We start from the raw sequence: 20,339 nt of genomic DNA on the forward strand, positions 1-20,339 counted from the left end.
AATAAAATTGTAACTGGACAACTGTATGAGTGAATAAAACAGCTGAAATTTTTCTGTCAGAAATGTGTATTTCTGTCAGTGATTTAGGGGCCGATGTATCAAAGACTGGAGAGAGAGAAAATTGTGTGAGAAAGCACTAACCAATCAGCTTCTAAAGGTGCATACACACTAGACGATATGCTCCCTGAGCGATATCGTCTAGTGTGTCCCCGGGCAGGCTGTGCTCAATGTCGTTTATCACATCGAGCACAGCCGCTGAACGATATCATTAACGATATCGTTCTGCGCCGGGCTCTCTCCCCCATTCCCTGACATGCAGCAACCTGACGAGATCGTCAGGTTGGCCTGCATGTCAGCCAGATGAACAATGATGACGAACGACCCGCGGGAACGCGCGTCGTCGTTATCGTTCATCTTTTTGGGCTGAAAAATGGACGATAAAGTGGACGACTGAACGATAACGATATCGTTATCGTTCAGTCGTCCACTTTATCGCCCAGTGTGTACGCACCTTAACTTACATTTTACAAGCTGTGTTTGAAAAATGACAGGAGCTGATTGGTTAATACTTCTTTCTCTCACAATTTTATCTCTCATCAAGCTTTAGTACATAGACCCCCTAGTGTGTCCGTTCATATTAGTGGGATTTCTGTCACTTTACTTTAATTTACCTTAATAAACATAAAACTTCTGACCAGATTAATTTTTACAAAGATAATGTATGTGCTCATGTCCTATATCACAGCAGTTTATTGCAATGAAATGGTGCCTGTTTTAAATGTCTCATCATGACCCTGGAGAGGAGTTTGAATTTATTTTTAATACTATATTATATACAGTATTAAAAATAAAGACAACGGTTTATCATTAGATAAGATCCCTATTTCATAAAATCCTGCATGACCGTCTCAACACCTCTACAAATTCAACAATACTGACATTTAAAGCTATATTATAAGAAAGACAAAGCATTTGGGCTCAGATTGTTTGGATTGTATCATGTCAGTATACATAGCTGTGATTGACTAGTTTTGGGGAGCACATATGGAAATAATTTGTGGCATTCCAGCATGGTTACAAAGAATTTCACTAGCTCTTTTTTTCAGCCAGAGTGAATAAAATTTCAAAGGGGATTTTGCTATTGTTTCTTTTAATGGGTACCACAGTGGAGTCAAACGCAGGGCAGATGGATGAAGTGGCCTTCGCTTGCCAGAAAAAAGTTTAAAAAAAACTTGAAGTGTGTCCTGATAGTTATACTGAAATCACACCATAATTTAAGTCCGTTTCTAGACCTGGAAAGTGTTACACCTGGTGTTTAATACAAGAGCACTAGCTAAACCAGATTAACATGTAAAACAGATGTTGTACACTACATGAAGAGTCGCAATAAATTATAGTCACATGGGGTCAGGCCCTGACAGGGCAATGCCGACACTTATTAGAGATTAGCTCATTTCAGTACATCTCTTCAACTACTGAATAATTTATATTGCAATGGCAGCTTGATACAGCAGATGGCTCCAGGCACAATTTTACATTTTGTTGTTATAGAGCAGGGATGGGGAACCTTTTTTCTGCCGTGGGCAATTTTGATATATACAATTCAATATAAAGAATAGAGAGCGCTAGTAAATAAAAAGGTAAATCTCGTTACTATTAAAATTGTTATTGTATGTTTTACTAATCAATCATAAAGCGACATAGGTCACAATGGAAATGGCCAATAAAACATAAGTCAATGACAAAAAATGATACCATGCACCAGCTAAGTACCAATTAGGAGTATATAGATTCCACTCCTTTTATCATCACTGGTTAGATTGTACTCCCATTTGTCATCGATCCAAGTGAGGGAAAGATACAGTGGGAGTCCAGTGTTCCGGAGGTAAAGCGTTTTCCTTGGATTAATTATTAGTCACCGGTTTACTCACAAGATTGGTCTGGTGATAATGATGGAAAAAGCACATCCGAAGAGACTGCTGGGGGATGATTTTGGAGTTCCACTCGTCACTGAATTGATCACCTGGCTTGCTCACAGCATCAGCCTAGCTGCGGTGAATGGGACTGTATATCCGAAGTTAGTGGCTCGGCAGATGCTCACAGCTCCACTTACGGCGTGTTCTCTGTGTTGCCCAGAACGCTATGTCTAACGGATGTGTCAATCAGCAGGTTTATCCAACAGCTGTTAAAAGGCAGATAGCCGGTATAAATGGTTCAAAGTCCTTAACGCGTTTCTCCGTTTTTTTAGCAATTCTAACGGTTTCATCAGAAGGTAGTCCAAACTGTCTCTGAGTTAGGTATTTATATGGTAACTAACCAATCACAAATCTCCATAATTTAGAAGAGTTACTTAGTAACACATGCGTGAATTCATTAGTACATATAAAACAGCTGTTTCACGTTAATACATAAAAACACAGATAATATAAAAATGACAATAATTTAATTGATGGCATTGTAGATGAAATAGGGATGTATAAATCACATCAAGAGTATTTGAACCAATAAATCTTTATTATCACTGGATTTATATATAGATCTAAGAAAAGACAAGTGCCTTTCTCGAAAACCATTGTCTATGTTAAAGGCAAGATATCACATCGTACTCTAACATCAGGATGGATAGCCTAGTGGTATGATCCCCATAATAGGTAACCATGTTCAAATCCCAGGTTCACAGAATTGTTTTTTTGTGTAGAGAAATAAATAAATCATCTATTTCTTTATCCAGAAAATTTTATAAAAGGCAAACATATGTTCATCTCAATTAGTCATATTTAGTCCTGACAATCACTAGATCGTTTATGTATAGAAAATAATATAACCCAACAATCATATTGAGTAACAGTTCATCTCACTGTAAAAAAGTGAGAGAGCGGCAGTGGGGGGGGGGGTGCGAGATGAAATCCCTTAACGGCCCAAACAGCGTGGTGTATTGATTAGCTGCGGGAGCTCCCTTCGCATTGAATTGAATTCGCCCCTATGTGCCTCATGCGTTCTTGAGCTCTTACTATATGAGTCCCTATCAAAGTTGCTGGAACTATTCTGTTGATAATTTACCCTTTTATTAAAAATAAGTTCTTCATTATGTTTCATAACATATCACGTATGTTTGTTTCATACTGTAAGTCTTCCTTCTTCCGATTTCAGAGTGCCATATGCCATGCTGTATGTCTTCCTTCTTCTGCTTTCAGAGTGCCATATGCCATGTTGTATGTCTTCCTTTTTACTATTTCAGAGTGCCCTATGACATGCTGTATGTCTTCCTTCTTCTTCCGATTTCAGAGTGCCATATGCCATGCTGTATGTCTTCCTTCTTCCGATTTCAGAGTTCCCTATGCCATGCTGTATGTCTTCCTTCTTCTGCTTTCAGAGTGCCCTATGCCATGTTGTATGTCTTCCTTTTTACTATTTCAGAGTGCCCTATGCCATGCTGTATGTCTTCCTTCTTCTTCCGATTTCAGAGTGCAATATGCCATGCTGTATGTCTTCCTTCTTCCGATTTCAGAGTTCCCTATGCCATGCTGTATGTCTTCCTTCTTCTTCCGATTTCAGAGTGCCATATGCCATGCTGTATGTCTTCCTTCTTCCGATTTCAGAGTGCCATATGCCATGCTGTATGTCTTCCTTCCGATTTCAGAGTGCCATATGCCATGCTGTATGTCTTCCTTCTTGCTATTTCAAAGTGCCTATGCCATGCCGTATGTCTTCCTTCTTCTGCTTTCATAGTGCCCTATGCCATGCTGTATGTCTTCCTTCTTCTTCTGATTTCAGAGTGCCATATGCCATGCTGTATGTCTTCCTTCTTCTGCTTTCAGAGTGCCATATGCCATGCTGTATGTCTTCCTTCTTCTTCTGATTTCAGAGTGCCATATGCCATGCTGTATGTCTTCCTTCTTCTGCTTTCAGAGTGCCATATGCCATGCTGTATGTCTTCCTTCTTACGATTTCAGAGTGCCCTATGCCATGCTGTATGTCTTCCTTCTTACTATTTCAGAGTGCCCTATGCCATGCTGTATGTCTTCCTTCTTATTATTTCAAAGTGCCATATGCCATGCTGTATGTCTTCCTTCCTTCTTACTATTTCAAAGTGCCATATGCCATGCTGTATGTCTTCCTTCTTACGATTTCAGAGTGCCCTATGCCATGCTGTGTCTTCCTTCTTACTATTTCAAAGTGCCATATGCCATGCTGTATGTCTTCCTTCTTCCGATTTCAGAGTGCCATATGCCATGCTGTATGTCTTCCTTCTTACGATTTCAGAGTGCCATATGCCATGCTGTATGTCTTCCTTCTTCTGCTTTCATAGTGCCCTATGCCATGCTGTATGTCTTCCTTCTTACTATTTTAGAGTGCCCTATGCCATGCTGTATGTCTTCCTTCTTATTATTTCAAAGTGCCATATGCCATGCTGTATGTCTTCCTTCTTACGATTTCAGAGTGCCCTATGCCATGCTGTATGTCTTCCTTCTTACTATTTCAAAGTGCCCTATGCCATGCTGTATGTCTTCCTTCTTATTATTTCAAAGTGCCATATGCCATGCTGTATGTCTTCCTTCTTACGATTTCAGAGTGCCCTATGCCATGCTGTGTGTCTTCCTTCTTACTATTTCAAAGTGCCATATGCCATGCTGTATGTCTTCCTTCTTCCGATTTCAGAGTGCCATATGCCATGCTGTACGTCTTCCTTCTTACGATTTCTGAGTGCCCTATGCCATGCTGTATGTCTTCCTTCTTACGATTTCTGAGTGCCCTATGCCATGCTGTATGTCTTCCTTCTTACTATTTCAAAGTGCCCTGTGCCATGCTGTATGTCTTCCTTCTTACTATTTCAAAGTGCCATATGCCATGCTGTATGTCTTCCTTCTTACTATTTCAAAGTGCCATATGCCATGCTGTACGTCTTCCTTCTTACGATTTCTGAGTGCCCTATGCCATGCTGTATGTCTTCCTTCTTACTATTTCAAAGTGCCCTGTGCCATGCTGTATGTCTTCCTTCTTCTGCTTTCATAGTGCCCTATGCCATGCTGTATATCTTCCTTCTTCTTCTGATTTCAGAGTGCCATATGCCATGCTGTATGTCTTCCTTCTTCTGCTTTCAGAGTACCCTATGCCATGCTGTATGTCTTCCTTCTTACTGTTTCAGAGTGCCCTATGCCATGCTGTATGTCTTCCTTCTTCCTATTTCAGAGTGCCCTATGCCATGCTGTATGTCTTCCTTCTTACTATTTCAGAGTGCCCTATGCCATGCTGTATGTCTTCCTTCTTATTATTTCAAAGTGCCATATGCCATGCTGTATGTCTTCCTTCTTACTATTTTAAAGTGCCATATGCCATGCTGTATGTCTTCCTTCTTCTGATTTCAGAGTGCCCTATGCCATGCCGTGTGTCTTCCTTCTTACTATTTCAGAGTGCCCTATACCATGCTGTATGTCTTCCTTCTTACGATTTCAGAGTGCCCTATGCCATGCTGTATGTCTTCCTTCTTACTATTTCAAAGTGCCATATGCAATGCTGTATGTCTTCCTTCTTACGATTTCAGAGTGCCCTATGCCATGCTGTATGTCTTCCTTCTTACTATTTCAAAGTGCCCTATGCCATGCTGTATGTCTTCCTTCTTCTTCTGATTTCAGAGTGCCATATGTCATGCTGTATGTCTTCCTTCTTCTGCTTTCAGAGTACCCTATGCCATGCTGTATGTCTTCCTTCTTACGATTTCAGAGTGCCCTATGCCATGCTGTATGTCTTCCTTCCTGCTATTTCAGAGTGCCCTATGCCATGCTGTATGTCTTCCTTCTTACTATTTCAGAGTGCCCTATGCCATGCTGTATGTCTTCCTTCTTATTATTTCAAAGTGCCATATGCCATGCTGTATGTCTTCCTTCTTACTATTTCAAAGTGCCATATGCCATGCTGTATGTCTTCCTTCTAACGATTTCAGAGTGCCCTATGCCATGCTGTATGTCTTCCTTCTTACTATTTCAAAGTGCCATATGCCATGCTGTATGTCTTCCTTCTTCTGCTTTCAGAGTGCCCTATGCCATGCTGTATGTCTTCCTTCTTCTGCTTTCAGAGTGCCCTATGCCATGCTGTATGTCTTCCTTCTTCTGCTTTCAGAGTGCCCTATACCATGCTGTATGTCTTCCTTCTTCTGCTTTCAGAGTGCCCTATGCCATGCTGTATGTCTTCCTTCTTACTATTTCAGAGTGCCCTATGCCATGCTGTATGTCTTCCTTCTTACTATTTCAGAGTGCCCTATGCCATGCTGTATGTCTTCCTTCTTACTATTTCAGAGTGCCCTATGCCATGCTGTATGTCTTCCTTCTTATTATTTAAAAGTGCCATATGCCATGCTGTATGTCTTCCTTCTTATTATTTCAAAGTGCCATATGCCATGCTGTATGTCTTCCTTCTTACTATTTCAAAGTGCCATATGCCATGCTGTATGTCTTCCTTCTAACGATTTCAGAGTGCCCTATGCCATGCTGTATGTCTTCCTTCTTACTATTTCAAAGTGCCCTATGCCATGCTGTATGTCTTCCTTCTTACTATTTCAAAGTGCCATATGCCATGCTGTATGTCTTCCTTCTTACGATTTCAGAGTGCCCTATGCCATGCTGTATGCCTTCCTTCTTACTATTTCAAAGTGCCATATGCCATGCTGTATGTCTTCCTTCTTACGATTTCAGAGTGCCCTATGCCATGCTGTATGTCTTCCTTCTTACTATTTCAAGGTGCCATATGGCATGCTGTATGTCTTCCTTCTTCTGATTTCAGAGTTCCCTATGCCATGCTGTGTGTCTTCCTACTTCCGATTTCAGAGTGCCATATGCCATGCTGTATGTCTTCCTACTTCCGATTTCAAAGTGCCACAGCCAAATCTAACTGTGCATTGACCAAATTGGCGAGATGAATGTTTAGATTCCCGGTATATACAAACATGTGATAAAAAAACATAAACCCTCTTTCACATTTGTGTTTTCACATACAGTACCAGGTCATTTTTAACACTTACAGATGTGTCCACATACATCTATCCTCTGTGCACTACGCATAAAGCGGGAGCTCCATTTTCTTTTACCTTGAAATGCGTCTTATTCACACAGTGAAGCTGAATAAAATGATATGCAGCATGCCTATGTTCTGTATGTGATTGCGGGTGTATAAACATTACGTTACAGTGTTACAGCCGCTGACACTGTAGCATTTTGCATGCAGATACATCCGCAGTCGCTCACAGAACATAGGCATGCTGCATATCATTTTAATCAGCAGAAGCTGTTTGTGCTAACCATTCACATCGCTGTCCGAATAAGACGCATTTGAATGTAAAAATTCGCACGGAAAGACGATCGGCGATACCTAGTCACGCCATTGCATGGCGCAACTAGAAGGGCTGTTTAACGCTCAAGGAGGCTAGATGTATGAGGACATATCTGTATGTAGTACTCCAAGGGGATTATGTAATAGGTTCTGAGACTCCGGTACCAGTTTGATTTTGCCAAGCTGTCCACTAAATTTAAAGCGGCAATCATGTATTTGGCAAAATTGTTGATTGTTTCTGCAAATTTACACTCACAAAAATCATGTTTGTTCTTTAAACTCAGAACCTATTACATAGCCCTCCAAGTCCTTACATTTGATAGCTCTAATCTTATGACAAATAATACATAACACATTTTATTAAACAAGCTATAACACGACATGATATAGACATGTGTGAATAGGTAAGTACATCCCTTGAAACTTTATGATTTTATCACTCTCGGGGAATTTTGGCCAACTTGTCCTTACAGCAGTTCCAGGCCATTCATGATTGAGTACACTAGTTAATGCACAGTTGTCTTAAAGTCCCAGCATAACATCTTGTTAGGTGACAAGTTTACCTGCAAACCATTACCCTTCTCCCACCATATATTGGTTGGTATGCAGTTCCTGTAGTTGTACACTGTTTGGTTTTCAACAAATTAAGCTTTGTGCATTATAACCTACAAATTCCATGTTGATCTAATTGTCTGGATGACTTTTCACCAGAATTCTTGAGTTTTATTCTGGATTTTTGAGGGGACAACAGAAAAGGCTTCTATAGTGCTATATTTGTGTAGTCATGAATTTAACATTTAATGTTGACAGAGGCCTATAGTTTTCTGCATGTAGCTTTTGGGATTTTTTGCAATTTCCCCGAGCATTATGCTCAGTATTCTTCCTGTGACATTAATCTTTTTCACTGTATAATGATTGACTTCACATTGTTTGGAAATGTCCTCTTTAGACTTATTTATGAGCAGCAACAATTGTTCATTGCAGATGTATTTTCTGCTTGTCATTGTTCAAGCACAACCCTGAACACTCCAGTCTGACTGCCAAGTAATCTGCTTTTAAATAGAGTTGGTAGCTTTGCCCGATGATCAAATAATCACATGATTGGAAGCAAATGACTCAAATAACCTGCTTTATAGGTATGGAGACCGCAAGGGTGTACTTTTTTTTTTCACACATCTCACTCATGTATAGGGCAAACATAACAATTATTTTATTAAATTAATTAAATTAGAATTCTTTATTAATAAATAATCTTATTAAATAAACAATAAGAAAGTAGGATCTGGTGTGGGTTATTTGTGACATTATTCACAGCAGGCATTTTAAATGTTTCAAATTTAGGACTTGGTGAGGACTATATGATTCTTATTTATGATGTGTACTATAATTATTATGTCATGATATCCTTGATGACAATTACAGAGGCCAGTTTACGTTTAACCCACACAGCATAGCATACTTGGAGCAAAGGAAAGACTCTAGGGGGTAAATTTACTAAGATGGGAGTTCTATTAAGAAGTGATGTTGCCCATAGCAACCAATCAGATTCTACTTCTCATTTATCTAGCACCTTCTAGAAGATATTACCTGGAATCTGATTGGTTGGTATGGGCAACATCACTTCATAATAGAACTCCCATTTCAGTACATTTACCCCTAGCTATGACCTAAAGGGTTTTGATAATATTTACAAGTGCTCTGGAGAAATTATAAAGTTTCCAATGGGATATGTAGTTGTTGCAAAAGCAATTTAATCTTGATACAATCCACCTAATATGTGATATCTTTACATGATATATTTTTGCATGACATATTGTGTTTTCTATTGTATTAAGCCTCAGATGAGGACATAATTTTTATTGGCATGTTATAAGCAGCCGTTTGTGATTTACTATTATTCTTATTACAAATAAATGTATGTATATCTTTTACTAATATAATAGTGAATTGATGTGTGGTGTGTTCAGTCATATCAGATCTCTGGTTTATAAGCACAGAATCACACTGATATTATCTGTGTGTAGGTGCCTGTGCATCCACAAGCTCACAAGTGCTTATGCAGCTGTAATAATTAATGTGGCCACTGAGTTCTTTATAAAACAATCAACTGAAAAGGTAAAAAAAGCACCTGAATAATTTGTGTTTTTATACTTTACATGATCTGTAAAAACACAGATGTGAAAGATGGTGTACCTTTCTTTTTCTGATCACTGTACTGTAACTGCATGGGTGGGATATGTATGTTTATGTAGTGCATGTCATTTTCTAAGGGAGGACAGTGAAGGAACAAACCAAATTCCATGACTTAAATTAAATAACACAGTTAAAGTGCTGGCACATATCATTAGGGTTTTACAGTAAGAACTCGGGAGTGTTTAATAATTGGCTTAGGTTCTGAAAATTTGGGAAATAGGAAAAGTAACCTGCTGAGTGGAAGGGGCTGTATGATTTACATGCATACTCTGCTTTATAATTTAAGTAGAACCAGAAAAGACCAGTGTGTGTACTTATTGTCACATCACAGATTATTAAAAGCCCAGTGGACCAATAAATATCAAATCAATGGGTAGTCACCTTTTGGCGAAGTACATTGATGGACGTTTCTGTGCAAACTAAAAATGTTGCAAATAGCAACCAGTCTGCACCAATTTTCAGAATTGTCCCCAATGTCCTTAAATCCTACTTCCCAAATTTTAGGTTGTGGCGTTAGGGGATTGGGTGGGGTGTGTATGAGAATGGTGTGTCCATCAATTCTGATGGTTGGACAGACCTCATTAACCATTCCTAAAAGCACCATTTGGCTGTTGCATAGCAGTGAATAAGCCATACATTGCGACCCAATTCTGTCCTGGACGAGACAGAGTCCTCAAATCGTGACTATACCACCGAAATTGGGACAGTCGGGGAGTAAATCCCATGGCTAATTGGATTCCCCCCTTAGTGTGAATGCTCAAATGATGGGATTATAAATCTTTTCCCAGGTGGGACAAACTAATCTTAAATAGCGGAAAATCTATGGAAGTTTAAAAAATGTAAAGTAATAAAACATATGTTGACTACCCATACACGGTGCGAGATGCATCTTGAGACATGACGGCCGATCCGATGGCTGACATATCGGGCGGTCCCCACACACGGAGCGATTCGCTGCCCGACCGCCCGATATGCCAGCATCCCTCTCCCCCACCTGCATAGCTCTGCATGGGATCGTACATCACATCCCCAGATCAAGCGAACATCCAGTAAGATCTGGAGGTGCGATGTACGACCCCACGGGAGCGTGCACTGGCCGATATCATGCCCACACATGGTAATATATAGCAGCAATATCATACCAATCCATCGGATCGGCTGCTATATCGCACCGTGAATGGGCACCTTTAGACAACCACAATTTGCAGTTTTTAAAGGATCAATAGAAAAAAATCTAAAATACTTCTGATTACATTGCCATCCTTCTTCTTAACAATGCCCCTCGCTTCCTCTTACTTCAGCAACAGCCATCACCATCATTATCTTTGCAAAACTGACAATATCTGACCTATCTCTCTTCACGTCTATAGAGCACCAAGGAATGGGTATGGGGATGTGGGGGAGTGACTGTTTCGTGGAGTTCTACAGACATATGATAGCATCTGATGTTACTTTGCTGTTAAATTGCACAGCAGTCTTGCAGCACAGATGCTTCTCTCCCTGCATTTGAAACAGTCAGCTGTGCAAGTGTGACTGAAGATGGGCAGTGATGTTGCAATCTTATGCTGCAATCATCTACACGTATTGCTCCAGTAAATCTGACATTACTGGCACCTGAAGGCCTGCCATTAACCTGAATAAGCTATCACGGGAGGTAGTTGAAATTCCACCAATCGGTATGCCGGCGCTCAGAATACCGACGCCAGAACCCCGACACCAGTCAGAATCCTGGCACCGGCATCCCAACGGTAAGTAGTATGGTTAGGGTTAAGCACTAGGGAGGAGGGTTTGGTTTACTTTAGAGTGCAGTTAGGGTTAGGTGTAGGGTTAGGATTAGAGATGAGCGTGTTCAGATTAGTTTGGATTTTCCCGCCAAATTTGGATTTTTCCCACCAAAAAGCAGGGTCTCAGAAAGAGTCAAAACGTCATCTTTCATGGACAAACATCATCATTCCTGATGCTTTGCCTCTTTTTGAGACCCTGATTTTTGGCGGTAAAAATCTGAACTTGGCGGGAAAATCCGAACTGATGCGAACCCGCTCATCTCTAGTTAGAATACTTACCGACAGGTGTCAATATCCTAGCCCTGTTGGGATGCCGACGTCCCGTACCCAACCTGCTATTACTACATTAACATTGCCACACTGGCATTTGTTAGAAGCCTTAGTAAATCTACCCCTCAGTCTTAAAGTACATTGCCTTTTTTTCTCCATCAGGCATGACATAGTTGTGCCAGCTAGTAAGTGCAGCTATATTCCACACTTACAGTACTGCAGCCCCATAAGAGTGCGTGGCGAGATTAATCCGTGTGGGAGGCAGTGCGGTTGCGTATTTCTTTTCCACATCATCAGAGACTGTTGAAGCCAATTTCATGTCTCTGACCATAGTCACAATCATCTACACACTAACTACATGAATGTGTTACGGTAGATGGGTATCTATGTTGTCTGTCAAACTAGTTATTCATCCATTCTCATGTATGCATTAACTATACCCATCTGCCATTCCATGCAGAACTCAATTATCTTGAGTGTGGAGAGCTTGTGCTGCTAAGCCTACTTAACCACCGACAAGGGTCCCCAGTACTGCCTATCAATAGGATAGTTTGCCATCTGCTGTCTGAAAAGTTGTTATTACATATGTACGCCATGGTGCAACATGGCGTGCATATAAGACGTGCCATGTATATTGCCCAACGTGGCAAAAAATTATGGGTATATGTGGAGACATCTGTTGCACAGACTTATGGAGGAGGGTGCGAGAGGGCTACGCTGGCAGGCTTGGTCTGCTGGGACAGCATAGGTGGTGGGTAGGGCTGGCTACCTGGTTGGAGGTCATAGCTTGGACTATACATCACAAAGATGGTGGAAACACTGATAACTAAAATTACAGGTTTTGGGGATAGTTTTTATTTATTTTTTGCCACAGGATTTGAAGTAGCAACTTTTTTTTGCTTTTTTAAAAATATCACTGCTTTTAAATTCTGCAGCAAAAATCAATGAAAATCTCCAATTTTGAAAAATCACTGGGCTTATTCACAATATAAAAATATCTGCCATTATATAATTTGTATTGAAAAAGTAGGTTTTAAAACTGGATTATTATCTTGGTTTTCTCTTGGAAAAGTAATTATTGCTAGCTTTATTATTTCAGGTCTCAATATATCTTTTGGTACTTTGAGTGTATGTGTTAGTGATATTCTTCAGGACAGCCCCTCATTTCAGATGAAAACCACATGTGCAATGAGTAAAGGAGTAAGTCACCAGCTGAATTAGGGGTTTGAGCGCTTGGCAGGGCCAGGAGTTTTCTTCTCTACGGTTTATTAATTTGCAGTATTTGCTACACACCGGGGATGTAATCATTATCACACGCAGTGCAAAAGCACACTTACATCTTGTGAATGCCCAATGCATTTTGATTTAAAATTTAAATGTGTGACCCGCATTTGTCTGAATTGGAATGCCTATTTGTGACTGTGAAACATTAAAATAAATGTTATTTTTATCAGCTGCTTGTAGTTAAAATAAATAATTGTAATTTGTCATGTGGTATGATGATTTTATTGGAATTTATGTAGAGATCAAACTGAGATTCCCTATGTGGAATGGAATTTAATATATTGCTGTACTTCTAAATTTTTGTTACGTTTGCAAAACATCTTAAAATATTTTTGTGACAGTAACAGGAACTTTATTTTTTGTTCTACCTAAAACATTCTTGGATGCATCTACACATACACTTTTTTTATTAATGGTAGTTATTTACATCTGTTACGGTAGTTGAATGTTTCCGATGCTTAGTGTCTAGGAAGTAGCCTCACAACTCATCTGTACTAAGGCACCTACATACTGTGTACATCATTAATGTATCTGCACTCTTGCGGATACACTCATCCATTTTCACAATATTCTTTACAGTTTATTATAACCTAATACTTAGGGGCAGATTCAATTAGCTGCAGGGTTTTAGCTCCCAGGTCAAGTGTCTGGAGCTATTCAATTATTTCCCATGGTAAGCCCACGGGTAATTTTTGGTAAGTTATAGCTGCCGGTTTAAGTGCCGGAGCTATGCTAGCCTCGGAGGCAATAGTTAACATTCATTTCTGTTCGTATACTACCATGGGCAGTGATTAAATAGCTCCGGGCACTTAACCCGGGAGCTAAAACCCCACGGTAAATCTCTCAGCTGATTGAATCTGCCCCTTTGGGGGTTGCCACATCTAAGTGTTTTCTCATCTAACCTGCACCTGTGAACTACTGTATGTTATACTTGCATAACCTTTCATAATTTCCAGGAGACTATTAATTTGGGGAGCTGTCCCTGAATTCCCAGAGTATAAACTAGCTTCCTAGAACCTGACCATGTCCCTAGTGAAGTGGGCGGTGCAGGTGCTCAATTATGCAATTCTTAGCTAATTGCTTCATCGTGGCCATTCTCCTCCCAACTATTGTACAGTGAGGGAGAATAAATGAAAATTTGTACGCCACAAACTGCCCCACACTCTATCTGGACCTACCTTTTCCGGGATCTCCCTGAGAGCAGGAAAATGAAAAACCTCAAACAACAGATGGCAAGTATGCTCTTTGTGCAGTAGCAGCAGACATTTTGTTAAATCAGAATGCATTGATTGGCCTATTTATTAACAAATTTTATCATTTACAAGTGATAACTCGTTGCGTATGATTATGGTGCTCCAGCCAATCAGCTCCTAACTGTCATCTTTTTGAAAAATGAGCGTTGGGAGCTGATTGGCTGGAGCGCCGTTTACTATACGCAGCGAGGTTTATCACTCTTTGTGAATGATAAAACTCATTTATAAATAACTAGTGACAGTACTGAGGCATTTGAATAAGATTCACTATTTTAGATTTTTGTGCAGATGCTTTTTCTTTTTCTTTTTTTTTTGCCGTGATTACCTTTTACGAAGAAAACAATATGAATGTTTCAGTTCTATTTATTTATGCACAATTTTTCATGAAGCAAACCTGCTGGTCTTCAACTGTTACCGTAAAGTGTTGATCACTGCACAATTAGGCTCATGTACACAAGTGCACTTTTGTGCAAACACATCTAATTTAACTGTTAAACTCATGGATTCACATCCCAAAGTGGCCAGATCTGCTTGGGTGGAAAAGTTTACACCGTTTGATGCAAGGAGTTGCTGGTGAGGCGCTTAAGTGTGCCTCCTTCCGTATGCAATGTTCAGATTTCATTTTGTAAGATGATATTTGCAGGATGGCACTTACCTGTTCTTTCCACAAAAATACATGATTTTTTTTCCAGCATCTCCTAGACTTATAAACATGTCTGGTCATATACTTTTAACAGGACACATTTTTTTTACATTCCAACTGCTCTTCTGTGGAAAGTGAAGTTCAACAGTGTGTGGGGTTATTCACTGTTAATTTACTATCAGGATTTAATATCAGTTGCTAGTTTTCCGAATATCAGCATGCTCCATCAGTCATGGTCAGTTAATAGCTGGCTGCCAACGATTGCTTGGTCTTGTAGCTCAATATAGTAAACTAATGTTTTTTTTGCACTTACTATTCTTAGGTCAAGGAGGTTTGGGAGAAGTCCAGCAGTATCAGCTGGTTCTCTCTGAGTTGGAGACATTATTTTATGGTTCAGATTCCCCGATTGCACTCTGGGCCTGATTCAGCAAGGATCGCAATTGCAAAGCAGTACGCAGGCAGCTTTGCAATGCGATCCTTCCAATCGTGCAAATGCAGCAGGAGGTATATGACACCCCCTGCTGCATTTGTGATCACAGCACTGCAACGGACGATGGTCGTGATGGTGGACAGTGCCAGGCAGCTGGCCAGCTGAGTAAGTCTCAGCTTACTCAGGCTGGCTGGTTTGCAAGCCCAGCAGACTGTGTACGTCCACGCAGTCTCTGGGCTGGCCACTACCTGACACTCCCCGTTTCCGGGAACGTCTGCCGATCTCGCCCCCGCACCGCCCCTTAAATGCCTCTGACATTTAGGCAGAGGCATTCAAGGGCTAGCGTGCATGTAAGCAGGACCCATTCTGCGCACTCGCAGAATGGGTCCTGTGCATGTGCAGATTCCCGATTAATCGGGAATCTGCGTTTGGCTGAATTAGCCCCTATGGGCCTGATTCACTATGGATCGCTATTCTGCTTATACGTGCGCAACGCAGTTGCTGATATCAGCGGTGACATGTAAATGTTTGCAGTCGCATTGCGATCTCAGTCTGACATAAAGACACCCACTTCCCCTTACTCACATCCGTATACTTTGACAGCATAGCTAAGCAAGTGCGCAGTGCAAATTAATTGACTGATTGCGTGCGTATAATCAACTGCGTTCCCTGCTGAACAGGCCCAATGTCCTGTGCTTACCAGGCTGGGGCTGGTTGGTTCCCAGTATGACAGCAGAGTTCCGCATTGCACTTTTTTTCCCAGCTGCAATAAAAACACTTAGAACCTAGGCATTACCATATCTAAACCTGGAGGAATGGGTATGAAATACCGCCGGCCGCATGGCCGGTGGTTCGATTCCCGTCAGCGGCAGGCCGACATCAGCAGAGTTCCGAGCAGTGGAAGCCCGACAGCGCTGGAAATCCAGATCGTGGATAGGTGAGTAGCTACTAACCTAACCCCCCTAACCCTCCTTAGGGGTGCCTAACCCTAACTTCCCCCCCAAGTTCCAAACCCTAATCCCCCTCTAAGTGCCTAACCCTAACCACCCCCTTCCCCGCTACCTAAACCTAAGTCCCCCGGGGGGGTGCCTAACCCTAAGTCCCCCCCGGGGGTGCCTAACCCTCCCTTCCCCATGCCTAACCCTCCCGGGGGGGTGCCTAACCCTAAGTCCCCCCCGGGAGCCCTAAACATAACCCTCCCCCCCGCGGCTGTCCGCTTGCGGCGCCCGGCATCACTACGATCGGGATGCCGGGCGCCGGTCTCCCGGCGTCGGGGAAATGCGGGCGTCTACATCTACACGCCCGGCATTTCTCCCTTGCCGGGATATGACAGTCGGGAAGCCGGCTGTCGGTATTTAGGCAGTCGGCTTCCCGATTGCTTCACAACCTGGAAAAGTGCCAGCTTTATAAACACTGTACAGTAGACTCTACACCCATACTGTATGATATATGCCTGATATTGTTTGTTAGATGTAGATTTTATAGGTGCCATTTGATTGTTAAAAGAAATTTAATGTATCAGTAGGTTATGCTTGTATCTATGTTTGTTTAAAGTCCAGGGAATAGGTTTGAGAATTAATACGTTCACCACTTTGGCAGCTGCAGGGGGGGGATTGTTACAATCCAGTTGCTTTTCAATTTTGATGCTGTTTATATTGTGTCAAGGAAAAACATGCTGTCACCTTCAAACAACAGTCTGGTTTGGTCACAGGGGATTTTGGTCACAGAACTTTAAAAGCCTTTACAGAATGTGACACATACATAGTATTATCTGCATGCAGTCCACTTTCTGTTAGCCCGTGATAAGTAAGTTCAAAGACAGTGCAGCAGAAAGATACGTCAAGTATGTGGGTACCAACTAGAAATGTTTATTCTCTATGAATTTAGAATGAAACATTTAATCTGTTATTTCAATCTTTGTACACTCATTTCAGTTGTGATGGTTCCAGCATGATGTAGTGAAATGTAGAACTGTATAAAATAATATTCAGATAATTAAACAAAAACCTGCAGTATGTAGATGTTTACAGTTTTTCCACTGTAAAACAAATTGAGTTGAGTTTATTGTTAAGTATATTGTATATATTTTCATGTATATGAATGATAGTAGTCAGTCATTGGTTCTCAAAACATCTAAATCATTTTCAAAATACTTTGGAGAAAAAAAGACGTAATATAACTCATTTGTATCTACTTATTATTTCTAATACGTAAGCAATGACATCTGCACGTTAAAAATATATCTCATCAGAAAACATATAATAATCACATATAATGCTACATTTACTGTGTGTTACAGCTGTGTAGACAGCATTTACATGTCTGCATAAAGTTAGCTAACCTTCTAGTGTGATATTAAATATTCATGAATGTTAATGAGCGTGTTTTCTCATATACTGGCAGGAGCATGCTCACTGTACTCATGAGAAACATCCAGAAATGATCCTGATTGTCTCAGATTGATTGCATGAGATTAGTGGCACAGGATTTTCAACCCACAGAAAATCCGGCACAAATATCTAATTTAAGTAATCCCTGACATTAAAGTTGATACAGAAAACCATAGAGGCAGGAACAGTGAAGCTAGCCCTGTAACTTGACTTGGTTATTCAATTTGATTCTGTACTTGCAGATTGTTCACCAATGGCATTGGCCAATTTTGGATGTATAAATCCTCTCACACATTGTGCAATTTGAGCTGTGTGGTTTTTTCTTTAGCAAATATTTTCACCAAGGTAATTGAATTTCTGGAAGATTTGACTTGTGAGATCCAGTGATGTCACATGCTTTAGTACAAACACTTGTAGATTGTTTAAATGAAAACTGATTACATTTTTTAGTGATTTCGCTGAGCGACAAAATATGTGGGTCCCAGGGACCCTCCACTTAAAACAATGCGGTCCTACCTGACCATTTCTGGGTCCCATCATAATTTATGCTTTAAAGTTCCCCATATGCCGCTCAGACATCCCCACATGCCACCACACATCTCCACATACCCCTAGATTGTCCATTTCATACCCCCCAATAGCATCAGTTTTGTACATACAGATGCTCCCAGTTACATTGTGGCTGATCGCACCACAAATGTGCGCACGTATCACGCCATGTGATTCCCTGCGCCTGCATATGCTACTCTACGGCGTGCACTGCGATTGTACCATGCATTCCTATGGAGACGTGGTCATGTACACAGTGCGTGTTTCCACCCGCGATTCGCAGCTCCAGCGACAACAATATAGCTGGGAATATCTGTAGAGATCAGACCGCAGTCCCCATTGACAATAATGGGGACTGCAGTCTTCTGCGGTAGTTAAGTGCAGGACAAACGATATTGTTTGTACACACTGAAAGATATCTATGATCGATATCTTTCAATGAAGTCATCCTGAAAAGGCAAATCGTCCAGGTTTACCTGCATGTACGGACGACCATAGATATCGTTATCGTCCATGTGGGGAACATGCATTGTTGGTCTTTCGTTGGTTGTTTGCTGCATAAAAATAAACTATTTCTAGTTATTGTTTCTATCGTTCATAAATATCATATCATAAGTTGATCATTAGCCTTCTGCTGGAAATTTCAGTGAAATCTTCTGCATTAGACTGTTGTTACATAGCGGTGATACATAAAATTATGCAGAAACTGTAGTTTCTGCATCATTTTATTAAAAACTGCAAACTAGTAAATTTATTTAAAAAAAAAATAACAAAAATATTTTTTTCTCTTACCTTTGCATAACAATGCTCAAGGAATTCTCTGCCTCTAGCTGTGTACTCTTCTGTCCTTTATTTTATTCTGTATGAGCCGGATGGGGGCGGCTGCGCTCATGCTACAGGTCTTTATGGCTTCTCGTCTTCTTGATGTGTGGGAGGTGGAGCTGGGGAGTGGGAGGCGGAGCTGGGGAGACAGGAGTAGGAGGTGAGGAGCGGAACCTGGCGGGGATTCAGCAAATCCTGGAAAGCTTAGCTGAAGCTTGTGAATACACATGCCTGATCACATATCAATAGAGACTAATTGTTTAAAAAATACAAACAAACAAATAAATAACAATGCTTTGTTGTTCAATTCCGTGTCAATGGCCTATTCATTTCATTGTAGCTATGTACGTGAAGCTCAGAACTCCATTGAAATGAAAGGCCCATTTCTGTTAATTGCCAATTAACACACTCTTGTTTATGCCTAGTGGCTGTGTGTAAAATGAGTATCAGTGTGTTAACATGGCACGGTCTTCAGTGCATCTCACAATGCAATGGGTTGACAGGGGAATTCTTTGATGAATGTACTTTTCTATGGTAAGAGATATTTAGATAGGTTCCAGCGAATGGAGAGTGTGCACTTACTGGGGCGTTCCCTTATGGGAATTCCTCAAACTTAATGAAGTAAGCTTTCATCTCCAATTCTCTTTCCTATAAAAGTGTTAGTTCACTATTACAGTCCTTACTGCATATAGGGATACATCTGACAGCAGCGAAGGTCATCATCAAACTAATATGCAATTTCTCTGAGATCTATATAACTTGCTCTGGGAACTACAGTCCCATTTTCTTGCAGAGCAAACAAGCACGTTCCAAAATATATAGCAAAGATCTGAAACAAGTGGGAAGACATATCTCAGTTTGAAGCATTGTCTGCTGCTAACATTCATGGAAAATATTACCATATAAATATTACATTTTGCTGGAGCAAGGTGTTTCTAATTGCCGTTTGTGAACAGCTGTAGAAATAAGATGCTTTTGCTGTGCCAGTGCAGTAAGTGTATCACATGCAAGTCAAGGCCATTAAAACTCAGTTGGATGGTGAAGGGGCTAGTGAGCACAGTGGGGGGAGGAGAGATGCTGGTAAAATATGCATCCTCTATAACTCTTTTCATAACCCAAATTGCTGCTGCAAAAACAAGGTGGTGATGTGATGCACTTCAATGGTTTTATTGTGTCTGAAATAGACACCATTTTCATATAAGCCTTGGGGGGTTCTTCTAGATTATATGTTCAGTATTTCCAAATGCAGAGCATTTTGTAAATCTGTAAGCATGGCTGCTTTGACATTACATGCTGAAAATGATGAGAACTGCTTCACTGAAGTATAAGTTGAAGAACCGCTTGTGCTCCTAGAGATCAGTATGGATTTTGAGAACTGCTACCCAAGGGCTTTGTATT

At 40.7% G+C, this 20,339-nt stretch overlaps 1 protein-coding gene across 2 annotated transcripts in view; it reads left to right on the forward strand.

The window, feature by feature from the left end:
* The window catches only part of RARB (retinoic acid receptor beta), a 941,440-nt gene that overhangs the window by 248,456 nt on the left and 672,645 nt on the right, over positions 1-20,339 (forward strand). The gene's annotated exons all lie outside the window — the stretch shown is intronic.

This window comes from Taudactylus pleione, unplaced genomic scaffold (genome assembly GCF_031769625.1).
Source record: "Taudactylus pleione unplaced genomic scaffold, aTauple2 ptg000053l, whole genome shotgun sequence".
NCBI classification, from domain to species: Eukaryota; Metazoa; Chordata; class Amphibia; order Anura; family Myobatrachidae; genus Taudactylus; species Taudactylus pleione.